A 25,921-nucleotide genomic window follows, 5' to 3' on the forward strand; every position below is an offset into this window, starting at 1 on the left:
AGATCACAAACAATGGCCGCTAGAGGAGGAGAAACCTAATTCATGGTTTGCCATGGGGTGTGTGTACAGCTCCATGTAGGTGGGGGTCCCAGGTTCCTAACCCATGGCCACAGTTCAGGTGAATAGTTTAGGAAAATAAAGTGTTTTATACAAGCCAAGTGGAGTGCTGGATAGCCAAGCTATTCCCTATGCTTACCTACCACCAATGGAAGGGGATGTAGGTCATCACTGGGCAACACTAGATAAGGTGCCCAGGCTGGAGGGTGCAGAGGTTTCTGGACTAGGCATATCTTAGACCTTGAGAATGGCACTGAGTGAGAAGTGTCAGTCATGTCTTGGGAGGATTTAAGAGCTTGCTATGATGGGATCAATCTCATTTCAGGAAGATCCCTCTGACAGCAAGAATGACATACAAAGTGTCACTGAAGACCTCTGTCTTTCCCTGAGAAACCCACAGAGTTTGATCTTCCAAGACTCCTAGGGAACTTCTGAGACAACTTCAGGGAAGGACAAGTCAACCTCAAATCTTCATTTTCATGACGCAGTCCTCATCCCAAGGAGCAGTGACAGACCAACCGTTGGTGGCCACTGCTTTGTTTTGAATCTATTGTAAGTCAGATTTCTGTTTCTATAACAAGATATCCGAGAAAGGAATTTTCAAGGAGGGAAGTTTGTGTTGTTCTCAGCTTTAGAGGTTCAAGTCCCTGATCCACTGGCCCAGGCCTGAGCCAGGAGGGCATGATGAAGTAAAACATCACAAGTCAGGGAATGGGCAGGAAGAGGCATGGCTAGGTGTGCCACTTCCCTTTTGAGGGAATGGTCTAATGACCTATAGGCTTATAAGCCACCTCCCAAAGGTCCCACCACTTCCCAACAGCACCACACTGGGGAGAATGTCTTTAACAAGTCTTTAATGCATTTGGGGACATTCCAGACACAAACAATAACAGTTGTAGAAAGATATTATATTCCACAGAATCACATACTGAGGTACTAGGGCAATGTCAAGTTATAAGTCTAAATGCTTTGTCCCATTTTCTGCTTTTCTGTTGTTGTTATCACAGACAGGTAAAAATAAAGATCTCTGCTTTCCAGCCAGGCATATGAAGAACTTGGAAGTTGCACTTTAGTAGGTAAAAATCTGAAAAATAATTGAAACCTCAATGACTTTTCTTAAATTTGAGGTCACAGGAAAAAAACAAAACATAACATAACAAAATAAAACAAACAAAAAAACACTATCCCCCAAATAGAAGATACAAGTCAGTACATACAGAGAACATCTAATCATAGCAGAGACCTCAGTGAGAACAGGGCCAGGGGAGGAAAGCCCTAGCTGTAATTGACCAACTGCCAGAGCTCATACACTATCGTCACAGGAAGAATACAGGAGCACTCAGTCATTGCGAGCCCCATGCTCTGTTGCAGTCTCTCTCCTGGGGGCTCACTAAGGTACTAGAGGGAAGAACACTGCAGACCAAATTTCCTTGTGTTTCTGGCATGAAGGGGAAGGGGAATGATTTTGGAATATGCCAGAGCTTTCTATTCACTCAGTCCATGCCAATAAGATCTGCCCCCAGGAGAAGCCACATGTACCCAAGTGTATCCTGCATGGGCTTTATCAGAGGAAAGCTAACCTGTAAGAAATGACACAGAGGTCAGGACCCTGCAAGTTTATACCAGGCTTAAGGGCTCTGGTCCACCTACCCACCCTGCCCTATCTACTGGGGAGAGAGAGGCTAAGAAGATGCAGAGACAAGGCTCCTTGGAAGACCCAGGTCCACACAGCATTCCTCTGTCCATGCCTCACCAGCAACCCCCTAAAGGCCTAGTTACAGTGCTCCTTTCACCCAGTCCTTCACTTCAGCTCTCAGGGAGGAACTACAGAGCACCCTGAAGAACAAACAGCTAGAGTCTGTCTCAGACACGGCAAGGAGGTGAAAACTGTCAGGCCAGAAATAAGGAGAACTGTGATGGCTTGAGTGTTTCTGTTGCCCAAAGCTCTTCTGTTGGAAACTTACTGCTCAATTCAACAGCATTTGCAGGAGACTCTGAATGAGAGGATGTCACGAGTATGTTAATGGTGCTATAAAAAGCTTGCAGGAGTGGGTTCCCTTTTCCACTCTGTGCCCCGTGACGAAAGAGTGTTCTGCCATGTGAGGACATGGGCAAGATCCAACTGTGAGTCTCCAGAGCTATGGAAACAGATCTCTCTATAAACTACTTGTTCTGTTGCTCTGCCATGTGAAGACAAATAAGTCCAACTGTGAGCCTCCACAACTATGGAAACAGGTCTCTCTTCTCTATAAAGTACTCACTTCATGTCTCTGTTACTAACACAAACCAATGAAGACAATGATTAATAGATGAACAATTCCAATGATAAAGCAGGGGTAAGGAAAATAAATGTAAACAGAGATATGAAGATTCTTCCATCCAAAACACTAACCAGGTCCAACACTTTCTTAGCTTTGAAGATCAGATGAAATCAGGCACGTTTAGGGTTATATTGCCATAGACAGAAGTATGAAGATTTTAATAAAGTATCAAACATAAATGCTAAAGATAAAACAGAAATGAAGAGTGTTTTTGATATGCAAATTATACTGAGAAAAATACATGAGCTAGAAGATATCTCAACCAAAACTGCCGGAATAGAAGTGGAAAGAGGAATGACTAAAAACTAACGACAAACACAAGTTCACACTTACAGACTGCATCACTTGGGAAGCTGAGCAGGAGGATAAGAGGGCCAGCACAAGGGCCAGGCTAGCCAAGGCTACCAGACAGCACTTTGCCTCAAAGACATGAAAGAAAAACAAAAACAAATAAATAGAATATATCATTTCCAGGAACTGTGGGAAAACAGCAAAGATAAGTGTGAGGAACAGAGCAAGAGGAGAAACAGAGGGCTGGAGAAATGGATCAGCAGTTAAGGCACTTGCCTGGGAAGCCTAAGGACCCAAGTTCAATTCCCCAGTACCCACGTAAGGTGGTACATGTGTTTGCAGTTTTCAGTAGCTGGATGCCCTAGTATGCCCATTTTCTCAATTAATCTCTGTCTTTCTCTATCTTCCTTTATCTCTCTATAATAAATACAACATTAGATAAAAGAGGAGAAACAGAAACACACAAAATATTAATACAGGGCTGGAGGGATGGCTTAGTGGTTAAGTGCAAAGCCAAAGGGCCCTGGTTTGATTCCCTAGGACCCACATTGGCCAGATGCACAAGAGGGCACACAAGTCTAGAGTTAATTTTCAGTGGCTGGAGGCCCTGGCATGCCCATTCTCAATCTCTCTGTCCCTCTCTTTCTTTGTCAAATAAATAAATGAAAATATTAAAATACAATATATATGGAAGTAGAATGATTGAGATGGGGAGGGGATATGATGGAGAGTGGAATTTCAAAGGGGAAAGTGGGGTGGAGGATATTACCATGGGATTATTTTTTATAATCATGGAAAATGTTAATAAAAATTGAGAAAAGAAAACATTAATATACAATGATTGTGAATTTTCCTAAATTAGCAAGGAAAGGTGGGGGATATGGCAGAGAATATGGTCAATGTACAATATATATTTGTATGAAAATTAAATAAAAAGAAAATTAGAAATTAAAAGTAAAAGTAAAAAAAAAAAAAACAGAGCTGGGAAGTTAGCTTAGTGATTAAGAGCACTTTTTGCTTAAGAATGTAATCTCTTAAGCCAGAGACCTCCAAGTTCAACTCCACAGAACCCAAGTAAAAAGCTGGACATGACAGTGAGTACTTCTCTTAATGATCATACCCATTTATTAATGTTACTCTCACTTTTGGGTAGAGAAGCTTCTCTTTTAAGATGATGGTGACCTTGGGATGACTCAGAAGATACTACAGTGCTGAGACGAAGTGACAGAAGAGTGCTCAGCACTGAAGCATCTCTATCACACCTTCCTAAGCTCAGGGTCCATTGTGAAAGAGGTGACAAAAAGAATGTAAGAGCCAAAGGAAGGGTACCACTGCTTACAATCCACTCTTTCAGACACAAAATGGCCTAGATATCAATGACCTCACAGTGCCTGACACTACCTATACAGGACCACCATAACAGGAGGAAGAGTTGACATCAAAATAAAAGAGAGACTGATTCAGAGGAGAAGGGGATATGATGGGGAGTAGAGTTACAAAGGGAAAGTGGGGGGGGGATTATCATGGTTTATTGTCTATCATTTCAGAAGCTGTCAATCAAAATTATTTTTTAAAAAGCTGGGCATGGCCACACAAATCTGTAACCCCCAACCATGTGGGATAAAGATAACCTGAGAATTGCTGATTGGCAGAAGCTCTAGACTGAGGGAGTCACCCCATCTCAAGAAATTAGATGGGTGTGTGATAAAGAAACCCAAGGTTCTTCTCTAGCCTCTGCACACACGCATATGGGGTGCATACCTATGTACACATGTGCATACACACACAAAAAAGAATTTCCCCACATTACTGTCAGACACCAAACCATATATCCAAGATCTGAGAACATGAGCAGGATAAAATGTATAACAATATACACCAATGTCTATCATACACAAACACAAGAAAATCAAAAATCAAATTCTTGAAAGGGCTAGACAGATTGCTCAGTGGTTAAAGGTGCTTACTTGCAAATCAATTCCCCAGTACCCTTGTAAAGCCAGATGCACAAAAACACTACCAACAGGCTGGAGAGATGGCTTACTGGTTAAGGTGCTTGCCTGTGAAGCCTAAGAATGCTTGGCCAAATCTCCAGGTCCCACATAACCAGACACAAAAGTGATGCAAGTGTGCAATGTTGCACATGTGCACAAGGGAGTGCATGTGAGTGGAGTTTGTTCACAGCGGCTTATAGGCCCTGGCACACCCATTTCTCTTTCAAAAATAAAATAATGTTTAAAAAGCACTACAAGCATCTGGAGTTTGTTTGCAACTATATGAGGCCCTGGTATGCCCAGTCTCTCTCCGCTAGCAATTACATTTTAAAAAATCTTAAAAGAAGCCAAATGACAAGATAGCTTACTGTCTTGTATCAACTCCTCAGAAACTGTCCCAGAGGAAAGGGTGAAGTAGAATACTGAGAATTCTATACCCTGCAAAAATATCCCTCAAAAATAGAGGAACTGAAGAGGTGGCTCAGTGGATCAAGCGCTTGCCATGCCAGCATGAAGACCTGAGATGTAAAACCAGAACTCATGCAAGATGCAAGGCATGGTGGTGTGCAACTTTAATCACAGCACTGGGGAGGTAGAGATAGGAGAATCCCCTGTGCTCACCAGATAGTCTGTCTATGACATTGCAATTGGTAAACTCTGGGTTCAATGAGTGAAGAGGACAGTTAAGACTTCTGACAATGGCCTCTGGCTACACAGGCATAAGTACACATGTGGACACCTGCACATCCATGCACCCAAATACATATAAACGTACACACTCATATACTCATGCAGACCACACACACATGCACACAAAAAAAGGTGAAAGAGAAATAAAACACAAAGCATGAGGGAATGTGTTGCCTTTCTGCCTTGCAAGTAATATTAAAAATATTCCTTAGGGAAAAATTTAAAAATTTGATTCTATAGTAAAACTGGATAATATTAGGAATAAGTTAAGGTAAGATGATGTTTTATTTTTCTTATTTATAACTGACCTAACAGGTAACACTGAGGAACCCGTGACCTCATGGCTAGGTTCTTGGGGATGAGGGATTCTGTGAACTGCAAGGACATGTGGTGGAGGGAATAAAAACGCTCACACCTATGTCAGGCAATGGGCAGTGCTCCAATGGAGGGTAGTATGCCAGGATGTGGCCATCTTTGAGGGTCACACAAAGGGAGATGGCCAGAAAAAAATGTCAGAGCCAGGGCCAAGGAGGAGCCAACAATAACAGCATCAGAAGCCTGGGCCACCATGATCTGCACAGAGGTTTGGCAGGATGAGACATCACCGTTTCCTACAAGCTCAGCATCTAAATAGGCAAACTTCCCCCACTGGGGCATAGGCAAGAATGGCCTAGAGGGCCAAAGCTAGACTGGGAGGAATTGAGGGAAATGAATGAAGAAGGAGTAAAAAAGTTTAGACAGAGAAGAGAGACAAGAATTAGGAGAAAATGGAAAAGAGAAAGCAAATGACTGGCTAGCCAGAAGCAGGAATGCCCATTCCTATGGCACAGATAAGATTGGACCCAGAAAAGAGAAATCATGCATTATGACTTGCTCAGATGATTCATTTGGTTATATAATTCTAACACTGTTCAGCCTCCTGGTGGGTTTCAAGGTATTCAGCAGGAAGTACAAAGTGGTTCCAAGCTTCCTGCTAACTCTCCATCCTATGTGACCAAACTACTCTTTGTCCTTGTACTTTTGAGAAAACAGGTCATACCTCTATGTCCCTTAGTCACTCAGGAACAATCAGGGGCTTCTGTCCCTATCACATCCTGATTGCCACTTAGCCCACTGGACAGGCAGCCAGGCAGGCCAGTACTGAATATGCCTGTCCCACCTAGGAAGGTGGCAGTGCACTCTGCATGCAAGCACTCTTGGTTATAGGACTTCAGAGTCGTAAGTCATTCTCATGGCATGTTTTAATTCTATTTATCAGATGAAGACAGGAATGTCACATCATGCTATCTGTAGGATTTATAGTCTGCCCACTAGACTATAAACCCCAAGAGAGGAGGGGTATGGCTACTATAGTAAGCACATTATGCCAATACAATCATTACCATTCCAACAAATAAGATCCAGGAAACTATCAAAACTGAGAACAAAGAAGGTATGGCGGTAATATACCTATAATCTCACCATTTGGGAGGTCGAAGCTGGAAAACTGAATTCCAGGCTAACCTGAGCTACATAACCAGATCTTGCCTTCAAAATCATCTCTTTGTGCAACTGAAATTCTTCATCTACTTAAATACTTTTCATACTTCCTTCCCTTACATACTTCTGAACCCCAAACACTAACCAATAATACTGAGTAGTTGGTCTCAAGACTTACTGTACACAAAATCTAATGACACACACCACAAATTCATAAAAACAGTGAAAGAAAGCACATTTCTTGAGCATGAGACCTTTCACAGGAAAAAGAAGTACACCTATATGAAAACCAGATTATGAGTTGCAAGCTCCTGGGACTTTCACCAGCACTTCAAAACCAGCTGCTGGGCCTACAAGGAGCGTGTATCTTGTATCTTGTATCTCCTGGGCTCCATATCAGTGTCATCACCATGACCTTGTTTCTGGGCCACCCGGCTGCCCTTCCCCACCTGTGGCTCCTCTGCTCTCTGAGATGGTCAGTCCTCAAGTCATTTTCTTCATGATATGTGGCTACGCTCAGGAGTTTCCACACCTCCTTCCATACCTTCCCTGACTGTGCTGGAAGCTCAAGCAACTGTTAGCCTTATTCCTCAACAACTGTCTATGAAAACCTAACTGGCAGGCAGCAGTGTGAGTCAGTGGTAAGTGTTTACCTAGCATTCCTCAGGCCCTGGGTTCCATCCCTACCTCCACAGGGGGAGGGAGAGAGAGGGAAAGAGGGAGAGGAAGAAAAGAAAGGTCGAAATGGCAAAGGAAGAAAAATAACAAAACCTAACTAGTTTCTTAATATCCAACAATGCTGCCACCTTGCTGCTGGCTTCCTATGCATTCTCCATGCCAAGACCCAAAGTAACACCTTTACCACAGACCTGAGCCTAGGGGGAGGGCACAGTAGATAAGGATCCCCAGCATCCATGTAAACGTGCCAATCTGCAATCCCAGGGTGGAGACAGAATAGGACACTGGAAAGCACAGCAGCAAGTAACCCAGAGACCTTGTCTGAAGCAAGGTAGAAGGAAAGGACTAACACTTGGAATAGTCCTCCGACCTCCACATGCACATCCACATGTACACACCTGCACACACACATATTCATGCGTGCATGCACACACACACTAAAACTATAAACAGCAGGTCTTGTCCTATATGTAAATCCTTAAGGGATTTGTTGGTAAAATGTGAAGCCCACACTTCAGCTGGTCACACCCAAGCCTTCTGAGCCTTGTTCTGACACTCCTGTCAGACTGGACACAGAAGCCTTTTCTCAGGGATCAACTTAATGACCCCTCTCCTCTAGGAAGCCTTCTTGGACCTCTCCCTCCTTCCATTAGATTTAGAGAATGACTGTGCTCCTGGGCACCTGGCCTTGCTCTCTGGTCATGTTGAGCTGAAATGGTCACTTTATAGCCAGTGAAACTAAGCTGAAGCTCTGCAGAGACAAAATCTGTAGCTGCTCTGATCACCATTTTACCTCAGGTACTGAACCCTGTGCCCATTCTATGCACCAGGGAAGAGGGTGTATTCCTGAGTCCCTACATTTCATTGAAACACAGGAGCTGAAGTTCAGTTCTGAGATGAACACATGCATGCTTGCTACTCCTCCCATATTCAGTGCCAAAGGTCTATATGACATGAACAAGGGGGTAGCAGATGCTTATTTCTGAGCACAAGGAACACAGCATCACTAAGAACCGGCTGCAGCTCAGGGATCTGGTAACTTGGCTCTAGAAGCCCCAACAAGTGCCTTCAGTCAGCAGTGCTGTTGGTGCAGGAGTCAAAGGCAGCCAGATCCTCAGTGCTGGCTGCAAGTCATTTTCCCTTCCTGGACCTCAGTTTTCCCATTTGAAAAACAAATCTCCATTTTCAGACGTCCACAAGTAAAATTTGTCTGCTACTTTTTTTTTTTTTAAGGTTTGCATATTTATTTACTTGAGAGACAAAGAAAGGCAGATAGAATGGCTTGCCAGGGCCTCTAGCTGCTGCAAACAAACTCCAGATACATGCACCATCTTGTGCATGTGGCTGAAACATGGGTCCTGGGGAATCGAACCTGGGTCCTTTGGCTTTGCAGGCAAGTACCTTAACTGCTAAGCTATCTCTCCAGCCCTGGTCTGCTACTTTTCTGCACCAATGATAAAAGGCTTGAGTAAGAAGGCTACTGGGAAAAAGCAAAGAGGGCTGCTAACATACTACACATACCTCAGTACATCTACATCAAAGTTCAAAGAGGCTAAGTTAGTTAAAATAGTAAGGCAGTATGATATTCTGAAACCATCTTGTGGAGAAAATATAAACAATTAGAGAACAAAATCATAAGTGCCTGGCAATTTAAAAGAGCATGAGAATACAGCAATCACTACAGAGTCATGAAGTCTCGTGGCAGCCAACCTATGATTTACAGTATTCCTAAAATTTTTTTAAAAAGCTGTCTAAAATTACAGTTTTCCTTGTCCTTCATATTTTGAAACTGTTACATCAACAGTATGACAAGACAACTCCACAAAGCTTTGTTATGGTCTCTACTCGCAAGTTCTAAGTCACTGGCTTCATATAGCCCTTTCATAAAATGTGATTTTGTGAAACAATTCATTTTCATCTCATTGAGAAGGCCATGTTTGGGGGATACGAGAATCAATATTATATCTAAACATAAAACCCTAAGGGCCTTAATTTCACTGTCTTGTTACTACTTTGGTTGAATCTATGACTCACAAATTTAAAGAAACTCAACCAGGCCTACTGCCAAGAGCCTGTAATCCCAGACACTCAAAAGGCCGAGGCAGGAGTATGCCGAGTTCCAGATCAGCCGAGGCTGAGTTCAAGGCCAGATGAGCAAATCAGTAAGATCTCATCTCAAAATAGAAGGTTGAGAATATAGCCTAGTGGCAGACAATTGCCTAGCATATGCAAGGATATAAGTTGTATCTTCAGTATGGCAAAAACAAAATAAAATAAATAAAATAAAAGAGAGAAATTTATGTTTTTCATTTTCCAAATTCTCCTTAAAGGGACCTATATCAAAGCTCCTAAAATTGAAAAGGCTCTTAACACTGTCTTATGACCTCGAACTTTTTAAAGAGTAATATGCATTTAAACACTTCCTTGTCTTTACTTGCTCAAAGTAATTTCTTAGTGAAGCTATCAGTTGTCTGTACTCATATATGTGTAGCCTTCATTTATAATGTTGTATCTACATGTGGTCTTAGTTTGACTTCTGAAGCTCCTCCAAAAGACCTTGAAGTTGTTATTTTAAGCCTCAAACTAGAAAATTTAAAGTATTATAGCCTTACAGATTAGGTAGTTAAGATACCAGAGAAGAACAAAATATTCCTTTCTTTTTCAATATAAATGAAGAAAAATAAATTGAGCCTCATAACATAAAGGAATCTTCCAAGCCCTGATTTTATGAGGAAAGACAGCTATTGGACTTTCACTCAGGCTTACTCATTTATTGTGGAGCTAGGAATGGACCCCACGGCCTCACACATGCAAGGCAAAGCACCCTACCACTGCGCTATACCTCCAGCTCACAGATCTGAGCACTTTAATCCAATTTTGTTTTTCTAAAGAATCACCTCATTTCTGATAAATACTTGTTAAATAAACATATTTCTGAGAAATGGCATACCCTTTGATGGCCAAGGAAATTCTGGTCAGACCAGACACCACCCTACTTACCTGCAACTGTGCTCCCATCCATGGTCCTCCATGTCTCGTGGATGAGCTCCTGGCACACAAGCCTGTCTCTGGCAAGGGCCCCTCCATCATTTTTATCTCCACTAGTGCCTCTTGCCCCCAATATGTCTACATTTGCCCACCTCAGAGCTATGAGAACCATGTCGAGGGAATAAGGGTTGCAGTATCTTCTTCATTGTGAGGATCCCAGGACCTACAAGTTTAACACAGGAAAGACCAATCAATGATGACCCTGGTAATAAAGATTCCATGTGCACATTCCATCTTACATGTGTCATTTGGAAGAACAAGGAATACTTAATTATCTTATTCCTTTAATGTCACTATGGCCACAACCATAGTAAGCTAAAGAGGAACCCACTGAAAGACTAGGGTCCCCTGAGCCTAGTTCCTAATTCAAAAAAGTAAGATTTTAATACTGACTGTTGGAGGAATTGTTGGGACCAGTTGATTACACCTATTTCTTTTTTTAAAGCTTTTAATTTTTTATTTATTAGAGAGAGAAAGAAAGGAGGAGAGGAAGGAGGAGGGAGAGAATGGGCATGCCAGGGCCTTCAGCCACTATAAACGAACTCCAGATGCATGTGCCACCTTGTGTATCTGGCTTACGTGAGTCCTGAGGAATTGAACCTAGGTTCTTTGGTTTCAAAGGCAAATGACTTCAATGCTAAGCCATCTCTTCAGCCCACGTACAGTATTTCTTAAAGGCAAAGAAACCGGTTACCATATAGTTATACCTTTAATAAGTTTATATATATATGTATGTGTGTATATACACACATACACATACATATGTATATATGTGTGTGTGTTACACACACACACACACACACACACACACATATATATATATATATTTATTTATATTTCCATGGGAAATCTGAGTAAAATTCTCCTTGAAAATCCTTCCCAGAAGTTCATACCTGATTTTGCACAGCCCTCATGTCTTAGTAAATATATAATTTAGTATAATCCCTACAGGGGCCTTGAATAATATTTCTTCCATTAAACATGGTTTTCTTAATTTAATGTCAGCTATTAAAAAGAATGCTTGTTTCTTTTTCTTTCTTCTTAAGTGCAGACAATTGAATTGAATGAGAGTTTTCTTTTTTTAAAAAAAGATATTTATTTATTACAGACAGAGAGAAGGAGAAAGACAAACAGAGTGAAATGGGTGTATCAGGACCTATAGCACTGCAAATGAACTCCAGATGCATGCAGCACCATGTGCATCTGGCTTTACATGGAGCCCAGAGAATCGAACCTGGGTCCTCAGGCTTCGCAGGCATGTGCCTTAATGACTAAGCCATCTCTCCAGCCCTGAATCAGAATTTTCTACAACAACACTGAACTTTGGTTGTGCAGAGCATTCTAGAAGCAAAACTTCACACAAGATGGGAAGAGCCAAAGCTAAGGCCAGTCAATAAAGAAATCATAGTGCAACCTTTAATGTCAAGTCCTTATTAAACCTTAGAAAAATGACCCCAAATTACCCCAAGTAACCTATCAACGTGACATCATCTCTTCTAGTGTAGTGGACTTTTCTTTCTCCTATAGAAACTGTTTATCAAGAAAAGAAGTTATTTTTTAATGAAAAAAACTATGATATAGATCGTGGGAGAAAATGTCTTCTTGTATCTGCTATAAGTAATTTAAGATAATCGTCATGGTTTAAAACAACAAATGCAATCAATGTAAAATATATAACAAAAACATAAATGCTTCATAACTTGTCCCTTCCCCCAATTAATTGCAGTCTTAAAAATAAAGTTTGGTTTCTATCACCCTTTCAAAGGCTCAGGAACATTGCAGAAGAGTGGGCAGAAAGAACATAAAAGCCAGAGGATGGGGAGGCAAAATAGAAGACTAGCTGGAAGGAAGAAAGGGTTCAGGAGAAGGGAGTGGTAAGGAGGTGCAGAGGGGACTATGATCAAAATATATACATATATGAAAATAATTTTTTAAAAAAATCATCCACATAATTGCACTATAACCCACAATCTTACTACTGGGCATTCCTCCCAGGAAAATGAAAACTTATACTCACACAAAATCTGCTTCAGTAATGTTTACAAAGCAGTTTTATTTTTAACAGTAAAATCCAAGAAATAGCCCTTTTTTAAATCCTAGCCATAAACAACCAAACAAATTGTGGTCTACTATGTCATGGACTACTACTCAGCCAAAAAAAAAAAAGAAAAAAAAAAAAAGTGAAGTAGACACACATAAGCTCAACCTTCACAAAACAAGACAATCTCAAAGGCTGTGTAACTGTAACATCTGTGCATGTGTGGTGCATGTGTACATGCATGGGTGTGCATATGTGTGGAGGCTAGAGATCAACATTGGATATCTTCCTCCATTGCTTTCTTAATTTTTTGAGATAGTGTCTTTCATTGAACCTGGAATTCATTCTTGAGGCTAACCCAGCTGTCCAGCAACTTGAAAATCATCCCATCTTTACTGGCCTTGCTGGGATCATAGGCATATGCCATGACATCTGGCTTTCACATGAGTACTGGGGATTTGAACTCAGGTCCTTCACCTTTGTATGGTAAGTAAGCACTTTACTGACCCATCTCTCTAGTCCTACATAACATTTTTAAAGGAGAAAAATCATATAAACAGGACAGACCAGAGGTTGATGGAGTTGGGAATATAGGGTAGAAGTAGGTGTGGCTATAAAAGGGTAAAAAGGGAGGCCTTGTGTGGTTATTTCTGTCCTCGTTGTTCAACATCAATACTCAGGTTATGATATTAAACATCTATGTGATATTAAAAGCCAGGTCAAAGGTTAAACACTCTCTCTGTATTGGTTTGTACAACTGTAATTATCTCAAAGTATAATTAAATTAAAAATATAACTAAGGCTTTAGAGATTGCTTAGTGGTTAAGGCACTTGTCTGCTAACCCTAAGTACCCAGGTTCAATTCCCAGTACCCACATAAGCCAGATGCATGTGTTTCGATTGGAGTTCATTTGCAGTGAGTGGCTAGAGGCCCTGGCATGCCCATTCCCTTCTTCCCTCCTTCTCTCTCTCTGCCTCTTTTTTTATCTCTCTCTCTCAAGTAAATAAAATAAAAATATTAGAAAATTTAACTGAGAAATATTCTAACCTACTGAATTCACTTTGTTGAGACCTAAACTTCAGAAGTCATCCTGGTACTTGGGAGTCTTTGCACAAGCTGGGCTGCCCACATAAATAACTCAGAGCAGGCTGTAGGGATATCTTAGAGGTTAAGGCTTTTGCCTGAAAAGCCAAAGAACCCAGGTTTGATCCCCCAGGATCCATGTTAGCCAGATGCACAAGGGGGCGCATACATCTGGAGTTCATTTACAGTGGCCGGAGGCCCTGGCACACCCATTCTCTCCCCCCCACCACATGCTTTCTTTGTCAAATAAATAAATTAATTTAATTAAATATTAAAAAGGAAGACTAACTCACAGAAACTTCTGTATGTGTCCGGCTTTTCTGTCTCTCCCAATTCCCTGCCTTGGGGACCCCTCTAGATAAACACACCCCTTCACAGTTCCTATCACCAGGTCTGCAGGCCTCCTGTGTATATGAGTTTTCCTTCTGATATACAGAGGACCTAAAGGGAATTCTTTAGTGGTTCAACAGCCACTGCAACCTCCTTTATGTCAATTTAATGTTCCCACACACAACTGTCTGCTAGTTAAGACAAGTTTTTTCTTTCTAGTATCTGAACTGTACTAATAGATTTGTTCCAGGAATAAATGTAGTATTCCAGAGGAACTAATAACAGAAAATTAAAATATACATATGGATACCTGTCAAGTCCTTTTTTCCCCCATAAATATAACTAGAGGCACATTACAAAAGGGCTTTTAAATCTATTCTAATGATACATGATTGCTAGAAGAATTACTACAGCAAAGGAATTGTTAAAACTTTTTCAAGCATCAATATTCATTCAATCCAAAAAAGACATTTTAGAAGGCTAGGGCAATAGCTCAGTACTTGAAGGTGCATGCTTGCAAAGCCTGCTGGCCAGGGTTCAATTCCTCAACACCCATGCACAGCTGGGTGTAAAGTGGTGCACACATTTGTGAGCCAGGAGAATTCAAGCTTGTGGGACAGCTAGTCTGACATTCATTTGTTTGCAGCAGCAAGAGACCCTGCCTCAAAGGAGAAACACAGATACCTTGAAGCTGTCTGCTGACCTCCACATGTGCACACAAATCCACATATAGCCATACAAATAAAAATATTTTTATAAAGGCATCTTAGAAAAAGTTAACATATAAAATGTATTTTAATTGTCCTGTTTCTTGATGAAAGCAGAAATTGTCAGCAATTGTCTAGGTTATTAAGCATTTTCAAGAAAACTGGTGATGAGGAGAAGCTTAGCTTTCTTCTGCATGACAATGGAGGGTATAAACTGGAAGAGTGCTTCAGTCTGTGAATGACAGCATCCAGCACACGTTGGAATAACTCAGGCCTTGAATTCTTCACATTTTTTGCACTAGATTGGAACAGAGCTTAGGACATTTCAAAGATCAGACCAGTAGTTAAATCTACAATTAAAATAAAACTGAGTTGCCGTGATGATGATCGTCATCAATCCTTAATATTTTGCACGTCACTCGTTATGTGTAACTTAGCCATGCCACTTTAAGCATGGGAGAAGACAAATCACTAATCAATTATGGACACTAATTGAAAATGCTACCTTTCGGAGACATTTTAATAACTTGGTAATAGGGGTGAAGTGTTCCCTTGACTTGCTATTTTAAAACGTTTCAATAACAAGAAAGTCAGCCAAGATGCAGCGAGCATTCACAAACACTTAAGGCTATAGGCTACAGACTACTGAGCTGCCCTCTGAAAGGGGTGGTACAATTCTGCAAGTGGTTGAGGTCACATGGAAAATAGAATTATATGCTAATTTGTTCCTATATTAAGTTATCATAGAAGGTCAGACGAAACACAGTGAAGTGAATTCAGGAAAAAAAATTAAATAAGTAGACTGGCATGTACCGTATCAAAGTAAACTGTTTATCTTAATAGACATAAACAAGTCAGATTCTGAAAGCAGGGCACTATTCTCCTTCACCAAATGTTTTAATCAACCCTACCTAATCATGGGCATGATTTAAAAATTATTTACTATAAGTAATTTTCCCTAAAATAGGGACAGGGGCAGGGTAACTTTTTTTCAAGGGAAGAAAAGAAATGAAAAAGGCACAGTATTCAAAGGAACAATTTTCTCAGAAAAGCTTCACTTTAAAGACAGATTTACTATATTTAGCTCACACAAATAGCTGTACATACACTATAAAATGAACATACAGATTCACACTAAATGATGGGATCATAAGGCACTGACTGTAAGTTTTTAAATTTTCCCCCAAGTACTAAATAATAGTACAAGTGCTTTTCTTTAGCATAGATTAGTCTGAAAACTCAACATGACTGTATATATACTTCATACATAACTAATAAAAAATCCAAATAAGCAAAAAAAAAAGGATGCTTTATTTTAAAAAAATTTTTTCTCAGCAATCTAAGTAATTCTATAAATTCAATTAATGGTAGAAGAATTTTGGCTCTAGGTTCTTATCTGATGATGGCATGGCCCTCATCTTTCTATATGTCAAATATCTTTCTACAGGAAGAGAGAATCGATTTAGGGAACAGAAGATGGTGGAGAAATAAAATCTTACAGCACATGAAATCATAGGGATGGTATTTTGTAGAGTTCCCAGCTCATTGCAGGACAAAACAAGGACAAGTGGCAGAGCTCATCTATATCACACATGTAGGCAAATTACTGGGGAAAAGGCAAACAATAATATGTTCTAGAGCCTACCTCTTTTTTCCATTGAAAGATATGTATGTACGTATGTATGTATGTATGTATGTATGTACGACTTTCTTTTTTGGTTTTTCAAAGTAGGGTCTTGATCTAACTCAGACTGACCTGGAATTCACTATGTAGTCTCAGAGTGGCCTTGAACTCACAGTGGTCTTCCTACCTCTGCCTCCTGAGTGCTGCAATTAAAGGTGTGTGCCACCATGCTTGGCAAAAGTGATATTTATATTTCAATTTTATCTTAACATTTCCATTGTTGTGTTATAAGGAAGCTAGCCTCTCAGTCATCCAGATTTCCTTTGAATCACAACTTATTGTTGATGTCTAAAGATTTTATCTATTGATTTTAATGATTTTATGACTATTAGTTACCATAAAATGAGTTAGACTCCCAGGAATTATCAATCGGACACTGTTTGAACACTTGCTTTTGGATGAACATTACCAACTGGATGTATCCTACCTTCCTCCTTACCAAGTCAGACATAGCTGTAAGACCTGCGTCTTCATGCAGCTTCATAAGTAAAAACATGAGTGCCTGTACTTACTACTATTATTGTTTGAAAGATGTTAAGCATTGGGATTATATAAAAGAGGAGGAAGAAATCAAACAAAAATGGAAACATGCAGAAGTCAGCACTTGAGTTAATCTTCTCAGTGGAAGCAATTTGATGCCCAGAGATTAGGAGTTGGTCTACCATCAAACCCAGCACATTAAATACTATAATAACCCAAGGGAAATGTTTTAATATATTATGATACCATGTACAAATGGTATCCTGCACTATATTTTACTATGGAAACTGTAAAACTACTAAGCCTGTTAAAGATGGTGACATCAAATTAGCAGCTAGCCTATGACTAAAATGAAGGTTCAAAATAAGACTTGAGAAGAACAAGGGCACATCATCTGGACCCAGGTTTACCACAAGCGATACTACCATTCTTGACAGACACAAAATCCTACATCTCCCAGCTAGCTGAAAAGAATGAAAAGCTTCTTACAACCAGCTAAAAAGACAGTCTTTACCATGCCCCTTGAAAAAGCTCATTTTCACATTACTCAGGCTTCATTATGCTAAATCAATATTCGTTTAGTCACTGGGGTTATTGACATATTTTAAAATAAAAGTATACCCTTCAGCTACTGCACTCATTACAGGTAATTTGTCTTGTCAGAGAGCAGGGAATATTATCCTAGTCTTTCAGGGGCTGACAGCCCATGGAAATACCTCCCCATGGTTACAACTGTAAATAATTTTAAGGTAAAATATTGAAAAATCAATGACTGCTTCCTGCAATCTGTCACAAACAAATCAATCATCATGTGGACCGCAGCGAGTATGATCTGAAGGCGATGGGAGCAGATGTAATTCTTGGCTGGAATCTCTCATTTCAAAATCACTTCACATAATGGTGTCATCATTTAAACACTTAACAGTCAGCGCAACTGCCACTGGAACATCGAGTTGGACAAAACCACAAGGAGGAGGAGGAGAAAATGCCATCGCCATTATGTTAACAAACATTTAATTTAAATGGTTGGTGCATTAGTAAATTTCTGTTGCAAACAGTTTACCTGCCCCCTTTCCAAAGCTCTAAATTAATCAAGGCTGCTGGTCTGTGTCTGGATGCCCGGGAATCAGGCCCACGACTCGACTCAACTGTGCTCTCTAAAGCATGTGTGCCTTTTATTTTCCAAGTCCATCACAAAGTACACGATCTGGAATGAACAGAAAGACACTGGGTTGCAGAACATTCCATAATTTTATCTGTGTGACAGTGACAAACAGTAGTGCCTCAGACACCAAGATCATACTGTTATGACATAAAGGTAGGCTGAAAGGTCTCCTATACCCCAATGTTGAATTTTACATTTTCCTTCCATTAATAAATACTACATTTCAACCTTGTAATATTGCAGCATATTCTAAGGTGACCAGTAAGACCTAGTTAACTTAAAAACCCCTGGCATTCCATTCACAAAAGTCAATGTAAAAAACTACAGCAAGTGTGAAAGTTGGTCATGGTTAGAATATCAAATAGTTTTGTAAATGTAAACACAATCACTTTGATATAAGCATTTTTGACTACATTTTAATATTTCCACCGCTGCTGACAGGAATCTGAAGCCAATAGCACTCCCTTACAGAGCTAGCCAAAAGCACTATTTAACTTGAAGATTAAGGTGCCTTTACTCAGGTCTGCATTTTTAAATGTACACCAGTCTCTTTCATGGAAGAAATCAATTTGAACTGTCATATTTCTTAATAATTGCTTAATTATATAACTAGACAACTCAAAGTCCTTTATTGTCTTATTAATATTCCACACTAGATATAGGGCAGGGGGCAGGCAGCATGTTTGATGAGAAAAATTTCTGTATATCATTTTTCTTGGCAAGGAAAACATACATGAACGTTACTACATACCTGAAGCCTGTGTAAACATTCATAGACAAGTCATTGCTCTTGCTCTTGCTTTAGACCAACTTAATATTGAATGTGGATGGCAACACGACCCCAGAATACAGAACCTTTCATAAAGATACACATGTAGCCCCACTTTTATTCTTCAAGAATTTTTATTTCTTCCATGCCAGCAATAGGTTTGGAAAAGGAAAAAGTGTATGGATAGATTGTCAAAGACGGCATCCAGAAAGTAGCAGGGCTCTCCCTTCCATGAGTCCCTGCAACAGCTGCAATGTATGCAGGGGCCAACCAAGGCAGGACGGGAAAGTATGACCATGGCCAGGATTTCAGGAAAGCAGAGTCCAGGCTGGAGCCTGGTCACCTCAGCCTAGGCTGGGCCGCCTCTTGCCAGGGCTCAGCATCCCTGTGCCAATGTGCGCTTCTTCCCCATAGGAGCTGGGCTGGGATTGGCAGGGAGTCAGCGTGAAGAACACATCCCTAGGTGGAGGGCACACAAAGAGCAGAGGCCAACGAGGCCAGCTCCACAGTAGGCTGAAGGCAACCTCAACCGCAAACTGAAATGTCATCTGCTCGAGCTGTGCAGGACACCCAGCACAGAGCTAATTCTCAGAGAGAAGCTATTTTAAGGGCGCTGAGTAGGTCGAGATGCTATTTCTCAGTTCTCCCAACACAGCCTGTGGCCTTGGGAGAAGCAGGCTAGGAAAGTTAGCAGAAGAAACTAGAAGGTTCCCATAGCGTGGATGTAAAGAAGCTGCTGTCTACTGAACAAAACTCTCATAGGCAATAAAGGTTTGGGATTACAGAGGAAAGTGCTCTTTAAAAGAGACACAATTACCTTCCTGTCTCCCAGTCTCCTCCTTCTAGCAGCCACTTCTTCCAGTTGCTCTGATTCTTAAAGAGAAAAATAGCCAGTTAGTTTCATCTCTCTTACCACTTCCTTCCTTCATAGAATTACAATTTAATTACGGATACTTCAATTGATTTTATTCCTGGATGATACATTTCTCAAAAGCATACTCTTTAGCCACTTCCACTGGATAACATTTAGTATAACCTTCTCAATTAATCAACCACAGCCCAGTACTACTTAAAGGGTGTTTCTTCATCTTTCCAAGAGTGCCCCACAACCTCTACAACACATAAACAAGAGTTTTCATGCACTTGAATGCCTTTAAATGAAATATGAATCATAATAACAAATTGGGCCCACAACAGATGTGAAACTTGATAAATCTGCACATTAAGATTTTTCCTATATTTATATTCCTATATTTATATGTGTGGCTCTATATTTATCTTTAGAAAGAAAAATAAAACCCCAATCTTCTTATGTTTAAATTCAACAAGTCTATCATGGCCTAAAAACAAAACAAAATCCTAAGCTTAAAGGTACACAAAGAGGAATGGGGTTTCTGCCTGTCTACCATTCTCTCCCTATTTGTGCGGCATGTTTCTAACGTGCTGTAATGCCCTCTGTCATCTGGGAAACCTCATTCCTGTAAGTCCCAATCAGTAATAGGAAAACACAGGCTATTATTTACAAACAATTAAATATTGCTTCACATTACAGTCAAAACCACTCCAGTACTCCAGTAAGGATCTGCTGAGAAGCATTTGTTCTAGTGGAGTCAAGCTAACTATAGCTGCTGTTCTGCAGAATATCTTGGAGGTTTTTTTTGTTGTTGTTTGTTTGTTTTAGAATTATCTTTATTACTTACTAAAATGTTCTGAATCTCTTAAGTCCAGTTTCTTGCTCTGTCCACCAGATAACACAAATAGCATGCAAAATAATTCTTTCTCATAGCTTTTCTGAACCCACCTATATTGGAAAGCTCTATTTGTGATGGTACATTAAAAATTTTGCATACACCTATATACTGCCTGTCATTAAGACTTTCATACCCATGACTGAAGCCAAAATTATTATATTAAAATTATTCTTAAAAGAACTATATAACTAAAATAATTTCAAATTTTAATTTAGTATAAATAAATTATTTTCCTTTAAATAATAATTCTATTCTTATTAAATATCACAACCTTGTTCTGAATTTTTATGAAAAACACATTATAGACTTCACTGTGCAATGATGTCATTTGAATAAGTTATTCAAACGTAATCCCAACATGAATTGTAAATAAAAATAAATAATTCAGTCATTCCACAAATAAACAATTCTTTTTTTAGTTTAGTGTGTTAAGAGAATTTTAAAATCAAAGGCATCAGGTGGCATTTCTCACCTTCAATACTTGGCCTCTATTACCAACACACATACTTCAGTGAAGCCATCCTGGTGCTATTCTGGGCCATTTCACACAGAGGCACACCCACACCTACCTTGTCATATGCAAGGACAAATTTTAATCAACATGTTAAGGAACCTCATAGTTTGGAAGTAAACTTGGAAGAAACCATCTAGGTGTGTTATACAAGTATTGTATTTATCACCTGTACAGAAAATGGAAACAATTTTGTTTAAGGAAACACAGAAGACTAGAAATACTTTTGGGATATGAGACATGAACATCTAATGTAATTTTTTCCAAGGTATCATTCTATATTATAGTAAATAAACAAATATAAGATGTATCAAGATGTGGAATAGCATTAGCCTGAGAAAAGGCTGGAAAATGGATTACATAAATGACAACTGTAGGAGAAAATTATATTCTCTTCTCTTGAACAAATGTTAAGTGCATCCTCACTAATAAAGACTGAAACTCAAACCACATTAGAATATACTAGTTTTTGATTGTGAAGCATAAGTTAATTTGCCCCGCTAAATTGGTGTTTAGATATACAAGAGCTATGAAAACACTGCCAGTTTATGCAGAAATAAGTCATCAGTATCACACCTCAGAGTAGGCAGTGCTGTGAAAGCAAAGCAGAGTCATTACTGAGCAAGGAAAAAATTCCTGGATTGTCACATTCGTGGAGATGCAGCAGCTGCTATTCTATTAAGAAAAAATATTCTCTAGAAAACTGCTAAAAAACATACCAAAAGATGCTAAAAATACAATAGTCAACACAATGTGAGAACTGAAGTGAAAGATACAAGGTTGGGAGATACTACATTCAAAGCATGCTCTGCTAGTTCAGAATTAAAACACTGTTCCAAGTATGAAACCATGTTTCATAATCTATTTTTAAAACCATGGTTAATTCACTCGGGACTCATTTCATTTATTACCTTATCAACAAAATAGCATTTTATTTTTTCCTATGCTTTCTAAACTATATACAATACTAATAATGATTTGTATTACTAGTTACGATAGATAATTCCTGCACACACGCATTCCATTTCTTTTAACATAATGTGTCCAATTTAAAAATAACATATGCATAAAAGCACAATGATGGGGGTTGTAGCCGCCAGAGGAAAAATTCTAATGGGGGTTTGGGGGATAAATAAAGCCTTGATCTCAAAATTAATGCTCTTGTTTTCGGTTCAGCAAACAAATCTAAATAAGTCTTCCTTTGATTAGAGTTTACCATGTAATTCTAACCAGCCAATTATCCTTGGAGTCAAGAATGAACTATGCTCTACACCTGGCTTTACCAATCATATGCCCATAGTCTCCCCCACTTTCCTTTCTACACTGAAGGTTAATAATAAGGAAACACACACATACACACACATCTTACACAAACACTGATTGACAGCCAGCTTTCAGGAAATGTGATCTACAAAGAGAGAAGGAAATTTAATGTAACATTCATGTTAGAGGGTATGAGGGGCTGGGTAAGCCAAAGGTAAGTCACCTACAGCATCCCTCTTGTCATTGTTTTTACACTGAGAGGTTAAGAATGAAGGACAGTAGTATTATTTCAATGGTCACTCAGGTTATGTTCTGAATTGTAAGCTAATGAACTCACTATCTTCTCTGGCTCATAAATTCAATTTTATAATACAACATTTTGGGAGGAATGAAAGTTTTCCTCTATTTCTAGAAATAAAATGAAGCATTCCATAAACATTGTGGCTAAGTACTTGATAATGTGAGAGATTTTTTTCTATCACTGAGATACTCCAAGAAACTATTTCTTTTCCAAAACATTAAATAGCAGAAATTTCTCATATATTTGCCTTCTCATTATATTCCTTTTTCTGTATATTAAACATCTACATCTCTATTTTGTACAGTAATAAACATTTGCTTAACAATACAGGGCTCTATTTTATGCTGTTCTTTGGAAATTAGAAACTATTATTCCCCACAGACAGTACAAAGAAAGCCGACATAAGGTACAGCCAAAAAGCCACAAGTAGTACCAGAACATGCCAGAGCACTTAACGTCAAACTACCATTTCTCTCTAAAACTTCTTCTGCCAAATGGCTCACAAAATCTGGAAGCTCCAAGACAGGTTTCAAGTGCAATTAAATTCTCCAAAAGCAAAACTGTACAAAAAAATATGCTGTCCTTCTTATGTCTCCATTTATAGACAACATTTTCTCGGGATCTTAATTAAGATAACGATGCACACCTGTGTCAACATTCCCTGGCAAGAGAGCCTTATCAATCATAATCCTTTAAGTACACTCGAAAACAGCAAAGTGATATGACAGAAGCAATCTGTTGCCTTTCCTGGTGTTGCTGGTGTGTCTCCCCCACAAGAATGATGAGATCTTTAAAATCCAACAGACCTACTTTTATGAGTCTTTAAAGTTTTAACTGTAAACAGCTATTACACTAAATAAACAGGCGTCACCTCCTTTGCACTTGATTGAAACAATGACAACCCTACTTGCCCAAAACTTGAAGAGCAAGCTCCGTGGCCAAGTCTTGGCAGCACAATCCTGAATCTTATTTTAAAACTCTACATTTTAAGAGTGGTACGTAACTAGATCCGTGCAGACATGACAAACCAGTAAACCCTCGGGAAGTTTTAAAATGAAGTTTAATAGGCCTACATTCAAAACGATCAGAGTACCCCCTAGTACAACATACTCAGAAAAATATAGATATAACAGTAATTCAGTAAGTAAATATGAAAGAAAACAACTGGTAACTTGTGATGAAATAGGACCCACTTCTGCTGGTGGAGAGAGGCCAGAGACCCTGAACTACAGCTAACAAGTTAGCAAGTTCCCCAGTAGAAAAGCTGATGGATAGAAAGGGGGAGAGATGAGGGAACAGGAAAGATTCTCACCCGGCATCTAGATAAAATGTCAAAACCCCGAATTTACCAGCGAGATAAACACGGAGACACCCCACCAGATGCTCTGTGGATTCCGTCTGCCTGCTAACGATCAGTCTTTCCTTTCCCATATTAGCACAATTCTATCAGAGGCGCTGGCGGTCGTGGCCAGCCAAGCAGCAGCAGAGCCATCAATGTGCAAATAAAGCGGAAAATAGAGACATCCTTAAGAAATGAGTCTTAAATTTGACATAGAGAGGAGGTGACAGGCACGGTAACCGGGCCATAAATTCTAAAATGTTTCAGTATCTCGCAAGACCCTCCCAGTCCTTGACACCAAATAAGTAAACAAATAAAATAAAATAAAAATAAACAAAACTGTTGAGTGTGGAGGGGGAGCCGAGGGAGAGAAGGTGGGGGAGCAGAGAAAACAGCCACACGGCCCAGAGTGGCAGGATTATGTAATGAGGATGTCTGCGTGACAGACTGGGACACTCGGTGGCACCAACCTCCGTGGCTCGGTTTCAGAAGTCGTCGTGCTGGAGCAGAGCCGAGAGTCGGCGATGCAGAGGACACGCGTGGCCGGAAGGGACCACGCCCACGCGCGCCGCAGCCTCCCTCTACCCCCCCCCCACGGGGAGGCGGGTCCCCCGCGCGGGGGTCCACCCCGTCGGCCGGCCGCCGTGGCGCTCACCTCCGTGCTGCGGCGGCGGCGGCGCGCGGGCCGCGGACGCTCCCTCGTGGCCGACGCGAGCCCCCGGCGGGCGGCGCGCGCGGGCCGCTACCGACCGTTACCGCGAGGGGCCGAGGCGGCGGGCGGGCGGGCGGGAGGAGCCGGGAGGGGATGGGGGCGGTGCGGCCCATGGAGGCGGGGAACCCCGGGCAACGGGGCGGGGACGGACTGAGCCCGAAAGCCCCGGGAAGGCGAGCTGGAGTGGCCACCTCTGGCCGCTCCGCGCTGCTTCCAAGCTCGGGCCTTCCAGGCAGCTCCACCCACGCCGGGTGTCAGCGGGCTCCGGCGCCCTCACAGCCCAGAGCTGCCTGCTTCCGCGGCCGCGGGCTTCTCGTCTCCATGACAATAGCGCAGACGAAGCCCCGCCCACCCCCAAACCCTCCAGCGCCGGGACTGGGAGGGAAGTGGGTTACGTCATCGGGAGGCGGAGTCGGAGGCAGGCACCGTCCAATCAGAGGCGAAAGCAGTGTAAGGGGGTGGAAAGGGCGGGGCGGGCCGAGAGGTTCTTGGAGAACGTAGTCTGCAGGGGTTAGTCCTCTCTGGGCGGGGGGCGGGGGGGCGGATGGAGGGGGGGAAGGGGCGCGAGCCCACCGAGAGGAAGGACTCAGCGCGCGTGCGTGTACACGCGCCGCCGAGCTGGTGCCGGGGTCGGGGAGGTGGTGGGTTCGCGTGTGCCCCGGGCCGAGCTCAGTAAATAAAGTGTCTCCCCCGGCGGAGTCGTGGCGAGAAACTTTGTGTACAGTTGTTACGACGTTTCGGCCCCACTGTAAAAGGCCACAAAAGTCCCGGAGTAGGTCGCGCTCCAGCGCCGTGCGGGCCGTGGTGCCGTCGGTCCGCTGGCGCCCGTCTGTCCCCACAGTTTCACGGCGTCGGCGACTTTTACCGGCGGGGAGGTGGAGGCCCGGGGAGAGGGTCTGTTTTGTATTCTCACTGTGTGGCCATGGTGGGCGAGGGCTCTCCTCCTGTGACTCAGTGGTGTGTTTGCCTGGCCAGCGCCTCGCTGAACAAACAGCGCTTGGGTTGGGCACTGCTCCGCCGAGTGTTTGCAGTGGAGCTGGGGTGGGTGCGAGTGAACAAAAGGGGAAAGGGGACCCGCACCCTCCGCTACCCCACACCGGCCCTTGCCAAGCCAGGCGGGGGCGGGGGATGGAGGAGAAGAGGCTGCGCAGCAGGAGGGTGGGAGTGAGGGCGAATCGGCCGCGAGACCTACTTGGGCGTAGCTGCTTCTCTGCCTGGTAGTTCTCATC

General features: G+C 41.4%; 1 long non-coding RNA gene across 2 annotated transcripts; it reads right to left on the reverse strand.

Moving 5' to 3' along the window:
* Window positions 1–894: 894 nt before the first annotated feature.
* Window positions 895–24,694, reverse strand: LOC123458446. 2 transcript variants are annotated; one of them, XR_006635660.1, is made up of 5 exons: window positions 24,636–24,694; window positions 19,633–19,688; window positions 17,945–18,088; window positions 10,511–10,721; window positions 895–1,141 (listed from the first exon to the last, which is right to left on the reverse strand). It is a non-coding gene; the product is annotated as an uncharacterized LOC123458446 (long non-coding RNA). The 2 variants fall into 2 exon arrangements; XR_006635659.1 differs by lacking the exon at window positions 24,636–24,694 and adding an exon at window positions 24,451–24,534.
* Window positions 24,695–25,921: the final 1,227 nt, after the last annotated feature.

The sequence above is a fragment of the Jaculus jaculus genome, chromosome 1, assembly GCF_020740685.1.
Source record: "Jaculus jaculus isolate mJacJac1 chromosome 1, mJacJac1.mat.Y.cur, whole genome shotgun sequence".
Taxonomy (NCBI): domain Eukaryota; kingdom Metazoa; phylum Chordata; class Mammalia; order Rodentia; family Dipodidae; genus Jaculus; species Jaculus jaculus.